This window comes from Physeter macrocephalus, chromosome 1 (assembly GCF_002837175.3).
Source record: "Physeter macrocephalus isolate SW-GA chromosome 1, ASM283717v5, whole genome shotgun sequence".
In the NCBI taxonomy this organism is placed as follows: Eukaryota; Metazoa; Chordata; class Mammalia; order Artiodactyla; family Physeteridae; genus Physeter; species Physeter macrocephalus.
Genome location: NC_041214.2, coordinates 98,893,912 through 98,902,408, shown reverse-complemented (window position 1 = coordinate 98,902,408; position 8,497 = coordinate 98,893,912). Strand labels below are relative to the sequence as shown.

The following is an 8,497-nucleotide window of genomic DNA, read 5'->3' as shown; positions in this document are numbered from 1 at the left end:
CTTTGGAGAAATATCTATTTAGATCTAATGCCCATTTTTTGGATTGGGTTGTTTGTTTTTTTGATATTGAGCTGCACAAGCTGCTTGTATATTTTGGAGATTAATCCTTTGTCAGTTGCTTCATTTGCAAATATTTTCTCCCATTCTGAGGGTTGTCTTTTGAGCTTGTTTATGGTTTCCTTTGCTGTGCAAAAGCTTTTAAGTTTCATTAGGTCCCATTTGTTTATTTTTGTTTTTATTTCCCTTTCTCTAGGAGGTGAGTCAAAAAGGACCTTGCTGTGATTTATATCATAGACTGTTCTAAGGTATGTTTCTTTATTTATTTTCATTTTGGTTGATCTGTCCATTGGTGAAAGTGGGGTTTTAAAGTCCCCTACTGTGAAAGTGGGGTGTTAAAGTCCCCTACTATGATTGTGTTACTGTTGATTTCTCCTTTTATGGCTATTAGCATTTACCTTATGTATTGAGGTGTTCCTATGTTGGGTGCATAAATATTTATAATTGTTATATCTTCTTCTTGGATTGATCCCTTGATCATTATGTAGTGTCCTCCTTTGTCTCTTGTAATCATCTTTAAAGTCTATTTTGTCTGATATGAGAATTGCTACTTCAGATTTCTTTTGATTTCCATTTGCATGGAATATCTTTTTCCATCCCCTCACTTTCAGTCTGTATGTGTCCCTATGTCTGAAGAGGGTCCTTTGTAGACAGTATATGTACGGGTCTTGTTTTTGTATCCATTCAGCCAGGGTATATCTTTTGGATGGAGCATTTAATCCATTTACATTTAAGGTAATTATCGATATGTATGTTCCTATTATCGTTTTCTTAATTGTTTTGGGTTTGTTTTTGTAGGTGTTTTCCTTCTCTGTGTTCCCTGCCTAGAGAAGTTCCTTTCGCATTTGTTGTAAAGCTGGTTTTGGTGGTGCTAAATTCTCTTAACTTTTGCTTGTCTGTAAAGGTTTTAATTACTCCATCGAATCTGAATGAGATCCTTGCTGGGTAGAGCAATCTTGGTTGTAGGTATTTCCCTTTTATCACTTTAAATATGTCCTGCCACTCCCTTCTGGCTTGCAGAGTTTCTGCTGAAAGATCAGCTGTGAGGGGCTCAGTGAAATGGAAGCCAGGGAGTGCTTTGTGGACCGGTAAGGGCTGTGCAGATACGCACTGTGTGATGGTGCAGCTCTGACATCCTCCACTTGGCAGAAAGGGCGGGGAACTCTTGGGGTACCAGCTGAGAGTTCAAAGGGAGCCATCCTGGGCTCTTCTGCCCTGGGGTCAGAAGACAATGCCATTCCTTGGGTGCAGGTCCCTCAGATGTCCCTGGCTCCCTTTATCATCACTCTTATCCCCTGGAGGAGGGCAGCCTGCCTACCTTCCCTTTTCTGGTTGAACTGTGAGAGCACAGCCTTGCATGTGGGCTGGCACATGGGAAATCAGAAATGCCCAGGGCCAGTCAGGCAGGGTTCCTGCCATGCGGGGTGCTCCCAGTCCGAACTTAGACTCTTGGAGCTGGAAAGGACGACCCCTTTCAAGGTGAGGCTCTCTGCCGACCTCCCTGATGGATGCTGATCCTGATTCTGGCATTGGCAGCTCACTACCTCCGGAGGTATCCTTTGCATTATTATTATTTTTTTGTGTGTGTGGTATGCGGGCCTCCCTCTGTTGTGGCCTCTCCCCTTGCGGAGCACAGGCTCCGGACGCGCAGGCCCAGCGGCCATGGCTCACGGGCCCAGCCGCTCCGCGGCATGTGGGATCTTCCCGGACCGGGGCACGAACCCGGTTCCCCTGCATCGGCAGGCGGACGCGCAACCACTGCGCCACCAGGGAAGCCCTTGTTAAACGTTTCTTATATTTTCTCCATTCTATTTCCAAGATTTTGGATCATCTTTACTACCATTACTTTGAATTCTTTTTCAGGTAGACTGCCTATTTCTTCACCTATTTCCTCTTCTTTTGTTTGGTCTGGTGGGTTTTTACCTTGCTCCTTCATCTCCTGCGTATTTCTCTGTCTTCTCATTTTGCTTAACTTACTGTGTTTGGGGTCTCCTTTTCACAGGCAGCAGGTTTGTAGTTCCCGTTGTTTTTGGTGTCTGCCCCCAGTGGCTAAGATTGGTTCAGTGGGTTGTGTAGGTGTCCTGGTGGAGGGGACTGGTGCCTGTGTTTTGGTGGATGAGGCTGGATCTTGTCTTTCTGGTAGGCAGGACCGAGTCCGGTGGTGTGTTTTGGGGTGTCTGTGACCTTATTATGATTTTAGGCAACCTCTCTACTAATGGGTGGGGTTGTGTTCCTGTCTTGCTAGTTGTTTGGCATGGGGTGTCCAGCACTGGAGCTTTCTGGTCATTGAGTGGAGCTGGGTCTTAACGTTGAGACGGAGATCTCTGGGATAGCTCTTTCCGATTGATATTACTTGGGGCCAGGAGGTCTCTGGTGGTCCAATGTCCTGAACTCAGCTCTCCTACCTCAGGGACTCAGGCCTGACACCTGGCCGGAGCACCAAGACCCTGTCAGCCACACGGTAGTTCTGTGATCTTGGACCAGGCAGTTAACTTCTCTGTGCCTCAAATTTCCTTTTGTGCAGCCCCTCCTTGCCCCACAGGCCCAGTCAGTTGTGATGGAAGGGTTGTCACTCACAGGCTGTGCAGGGAGGAAGCCCGTGAGGCTGGCCTCAGGACACTGGTACAGGACCGAACTGCGCATGCCTATAATCATGTTTTAATTTCTTTCCCATATGGGCATCAGGGAGAAAGGACACTGAGTGGTAGAAAAGAAGTGATACAGAGCTAGTGATGGGTTGGGCCTTGGGGAATCCAACAATGCAAGACACCAGTCTTAATTAACAGAGAAGTGAATTGTACACAGTCATACACACAGTTTAGTTACATCTTCTTTTCCTTTGTTAAGTTAAAAAATACTGGACATGAGTATATGTGTGTGGGGAAGTGATGTTAGTGACAAAGTGGGCTGGAAGGGGCAATGATAAATGATGGTCTTATATTGTCTTTTTTGACCTCAACAGTCTTCTGGGCTGGTAGTTAGTCTTTTGACTCACAGCTGTGTTTTGCTAGTTGGTTGATGTGCCAGGTATCATTTTTGTAAGTGAAAAACAAAATGAAAAATAAATGCAGCATACCTATTTTGTATCCTTTAAAGTTACGGTGATGACTTTTTAAATATAATGTTGCCCTAGGGCTCTGCATGGTCCTGAAAGTCTGCTATGTTCAAGACGTGTATAAAGCCCAAAGGCAATATTGCATGATTAAAAAAAGGATTTTTGCCAAGGCAATAAACATATGATGCTTTAGTGTCCTTCATATTATCAGTCCTTTGTATTAACATCCTTTACCTTCACCTCCTCTCTTTACCACCTGTGATACAGGTTTTGAATCACTACTCTTGAGGTGATCTTTTGTGATTTAGTGATAGTGTATCTTTGGTAATTTTTTCCACCTCTCTCTTTAATTGTTCATTCTTTCAACTTTTGAGTCTCCCTTTTTTCTACCAGAACAACCATTTTCCCCAGGTCTTTTGAAGAGAAAGATTATCTTGTTACCAAATTAGCAATAAAGTGCTAGTAATTTTAGGGAACTTTGCATTTAAAAGAGGAAGTGTAGGGCTTCCCTGGTGGCGCAGTGGTTGCGCGTCCGCCTGCCGATGCAGGGGAGCCGGGTTCGCGCCCCGGTCCGGGAGGATCCCGCATGCCGCGGAGCGGCTGGGCCCGTGGGCCGTGGCCGCTGGGCCTGCGCGTCCGGAGCCTGTGCTCCGCGGCGGGGGAGGCTGCAGCGGGGGGAGGCCCGCATACCACAAAAAAAAAAAAAAAAAAAAAAAAAAAAAATAAAAGAGGAAGTGTAAACAACTTTTGAATAGGGGAATTTTCTTGATCAATCAGTAGGTTTCACAGATGAGGAAGTGGGCTAAAAACTGGTCAGGAATTAACCCAGTTAGTAAAGGATACAGGTGAGATTTGTCTTCCTCCAAAATCTGATCTAATTTTACTACCTAGCAATGCTGACCACAAAGGAAAGAATTTCTTATAGAGGGAATTCCTAATAATGAGAATTATGAAACTTTAAAGGATAGGGTTGTGAGGTCTTGCAAAGAACTCTCAGACCTCATTGTATTTATTTTGCTCCAGGAAAACCTTACTTCCCAGAATGAACTTTGGTAAAAAGTTCTTTTTTACCAAAAAATAACTGCTTTCTTCTCTTTGTTAGGGTAGGCTCATTGAGGAAAAAAAAAAAAAAAAGGTAGCTGCGAGTAGGAAGTAGAGCAACATCAGTTCTGTGCTGTCCTAAGCTCTTCAGTTTCTCCCTGCACACAGGTACAGATCTGTTTACCACAGCCTGGAGAGAGTATGTCTGGTCATGCTCAGAGTGGGAGAACATAAAATAATCTACCATTTATCTCTCTGAGGGTTGTAGAATCACTCTTAACCTGCCCACTAATATGGTTAGGGCTCAGTAGGGATGAGTGGTGGGGATGAAGCTATGTGTACAGTGCTTAAGGTGGGGAGTCTGGTATCAGTCAGACCCAGGTTTGAGGCCTGACTTTGCCATTTATCAACTATGGAACTTCAGGCAAGTTAATTACCATCTTCTTGAGATAACATCAAGGCCTGCCTACCTCCTGGGCTTGATGGGTGGATCAAATGAGATGAACATAGTATGTCTAACATTTACTGAACACTTCCTCTAGGAAGTGTTCAATAAATGTTAGCAAATTTTAAAATGCTAATTTAAATAACTCCTGTATGAGTTCCATGTAATTGTTCCTTTCTGTCATTGCACTAATGGTGTGGTCTGCTACTAAATGATATGCCCTGATGAAAGAGAGAAAAGAAGAAGGGATATCTGTGGGGGAGAGAAGGGTAAACCTGGCTAAATAGCCCACAGATGCTAATATAACCCGAAGCTTCAGAAAAGCCCTGGATATCCTTCTCTCAGAACATAACCTGTGAAACAAGTCCTGCTCAGCTCTGCTCTAGGAAGGCAAATGTGCCATTTCCTGCAGTCCTGGCTGTGTGCTTTGTTGCAGGGTTAGCCTGGCCCCCACTTTGCTTGTCTTTGCAGGGCTGTCATTGTGTGATTCATAACTCAATATGAACCACAGATGAGGGAGGAGTGAATAGGGGAATTTTCTTTCATGTGACATAAAGTAACTGGGATCAGGGCTTTTCTACAGAAGCATTAATTACCCTTGTCAGTCTAACCAAGAACAAATTTTACTTCAACCAAAGATCATGCTATTTCATTGGCATACAGTGAATGTGCAATGAAAGCTTTGCCATTTATCCATGAGTATAATACATTTAGAGTCTCTTGTGATTTATTATTTTCCCCCTTTCTGTTTAAACTAATATGGTATCTATTCATAATAAGCACCCAATTCCAGAATGTGAGACAGAAGGAAGTTTATTGGTGACAAGACCAGATTAGCAGTGTGAAAGTTAAGTTTTTTCAGACTTCTCAGTTCATTACTACTTTTACCCTTTTTTCTTCACCTGTTTTTCCCTTTATTGATTGTGGAAACTAATTGAATATTAGAATTAGAAAGAGCCCAAGAGATCATCTAATCTATTTTAAGGAAAAATTGCGAAAGACTAAAATTTGATGAGCTCCCTGTTTGATTCTTATCTTTGATAAGCATACTTTACAACTCTGCCAAGATAAAAGTTAATTTATAAAAAACTGATAGCAATGCTAATAATACCTATTTATAGAAATGCATCTGGTAGAGTGCAGTTAATTATCACTCTATGGATATAGATCAGTTTTACTAGTTTTACATTTGTAACTTCAGCATTCCTTACTGACTACAATTGTGTGGCACTTTGCTTTCTCTTTTGAACCAGTTGTAATATCTTCTTGGGTCCTTCATCAAAATCTTGGACATGTGTTCATTTTACATATGTGCGAGTAACATGATTTTGTCTTTTTAAAAAATGATGCTTTAACACTCCAGATGATGAAAGAAAAAAAGAGAAAGGGAATTACACAAACTTTTTGTCATTGTTTGACTCAAATCCATGTCTCCTGACCTTGATTCCAGAAACTGAAATTTACACCATGAACTCTTCCCCAATCTACTTGCCTGTATTCTGTACTTCCTCACATTTTCTTGGTCTTTCAAAATCAGACCATGTCTCCAAAGTACAATTAATTGATAGCTTCAGTATCTACTTGGTACATACTACTTCAGTATCTACTTGGTACATTTTCCCCCCCAATCAGATGTGTAGAAATTACTTTGCAAAAGGTAGTGAAGATGCTAACTGTGGTGTATGCTCTGAGGAGCTACTGAGATCCTCTCTGCTTCCTTCTCCACACCCCTTTCCCTGACTACTCAAAATGCATCTCCTCATCTGAATCTCACTGACACTTGTGTGAGTACTAACACAGCATCATTAATTTTAACAAAAGGAAGTGATCCTAAATAAAACACAAATATACCTGGAGGAGTAAATATAGTATTTAATACATATGAGTTCATTGAATTATTTCCAGTTTGAACTCTAGATGAAGGATGGTTGATAAAAAGAAGACTGAATTAAAGGATGTGGACATTTAGTGTTTGGGGGAAGAGGCTTATTCTGTCACACTCATCATCTTATGATATCTGTTTATATAGATTTGGTATTTGAAAGAACTGGTTCTACTCTTATGTCGCTTGACTCCTTAATCGTTGTGCCTCTACTTTCCATGTACTTCTCCCTTCACACAGGCTAAACTTAGTGGTGAGAGGTTTCCTAAGACTGAAGGTGATGACTGTTGGAACCTCTGAAATTTATATCTGAGAATTTCAAATTAGTTTTCAAAGTCATATTTTTCTACAGCTCGCAGGGGTTATACATTTTATACCTTTCTCTCTTTTAACCTATTCAGCATTAACACCTTCTTAAACTGATCTGTTTAACTCTGGTGCCCAACCTTCTCCTATAAGCTTTCCTGATAGGCCTCACGATAATACGTTATCATTTCCTTAGACCCCAGGTTTTTATCTAGTCATTGAGACAGATATCTACCAGGTTACTTAAACTCAGTTATAATCGTCTCTATTCATACATGGGCAAATATTAATGAAGCTTCACATAATATGGTATTATACAACATACTACGGAGGTACTTAATTTGTACAGACACTTGCTCTCTGGATATTCTTAAACTCTAGTGAATACCTACTTTTCTATATCTCAGGGGCATCCTTAAATTTCCTAATTAACTTCCTCCACCTCTTCTTTCTTCCTTCCTTCCTTTTTCTTTTTTTCCTTTTCTCCCTCCTTTCTTCCTTCCTTCATTCCCTCACTAAGTACTTGCTAAGTTCCCAATATGTGTCCGGCACTTTGCTAGGCACCATGGAATGTGCTATATCATCTGAATTAAACATTTTTTAGGTCAAAGTTTTAGAGGTTATATGAACTTAGAATGTACAAAAAGCCCATTTTTGCCTGGAGATGATTTTTGTTTGTTTTTGTAGGGAGACATGAAGAATATTGTTTGAAATTTCTACCATTAAGAAAATTTAGACAGAAAGGCCAACTTTAGGTTGGGTCATGACAAAATGTAATCTTTCAGCATGGTTAATGAGCCCTTTTTTTGGTATATATTTTTAAAATATCAATAACTATGAAGATAGTAATAGTTGTATACATTCTGAACATTTTCTATGTCAGTCCTCAATAAGGCATTTTATATATGGTTGGCATGATCACACTTAGTCTGGGACCCAGAGATAATGTCGTTAACTAGGCAAAAGGAAACCATATGCAATGATAGAAGCAAGAAATTCAATTGAACAGGCACTTCTAAGTGATTATCTTCTAGAATTGAGAAAGAACCTCTAAAATTGATATTTAGATAAGATGTTTTTCAAGCCAGGGCTCAAACTGACCAATATCAGCTCTATTGAACTCTTACTTTTCCTTTTCCTTCTTCATTCTGGGTAATTCAACAGTACTTCAAAATTAACCTTTGGAAAACCTTCCTTGAATTTCATGTTTGTGTGAAATTCCCCTTTATTAAACTGTTTCATGTGATAAGATGTAAGAATAAGTCCTGCTGGATATGGAGAAATTGGAACCGTCACACATTGCTGGTGGGAGTGTAAAATAGTGCACTTGGAAAACAGTTTTGGCAGCTCCTTAAAATGTTAAACATAGATTTACCATATGACTCAGCAATTCCACTCCTAAGTCTAAGCCCAGAGAAGTGAAAACATATGTTCACACAAAACTCTTGTACATGAATGTTTATAGCAGCATTATTTATGATAGTCCAAAAGTAGAAACAACCCAAATATCCATCGACTGATGAATGGATACATAAAATGGAGTATATTCATGTAAGGGAATATTTTGACAATTAAAATGGAATGAATATTTGGTACATGCTACAATATGAATACACGTTGAAAATATTGTACAAAGTAAAAGAAGCCAGTCACAAAAGACTGCATATTGTGTGATTCCATTTATATGAAATTTCCCAAAGAGGCAAATCCA

At 40.5% G+C, this 8,497-nt stretch overlaps 1 long non-coding RNA gene across 1 annotated transcript in view; it reads left to right on the top strand.

Moving 5' to 3' along the window:
- Positions 1 to 252: 252 nt before the first annotated feature.
- Positions 253 to 8,497, top strand: part of LOC129392164 (uncharacterized) — a 139,851-nt gene continuing 131,606 nt past the window's right edge. Inside the window, exon 1 of the long non-coding RNA XR_008617527.1 lies at positions 253 to 305. This is a non-coding gene — a long non-coding RNA (uncharacterized lncRNA). The remainder of the gene's footprint in view (positions 306 to 8,497) is intronic.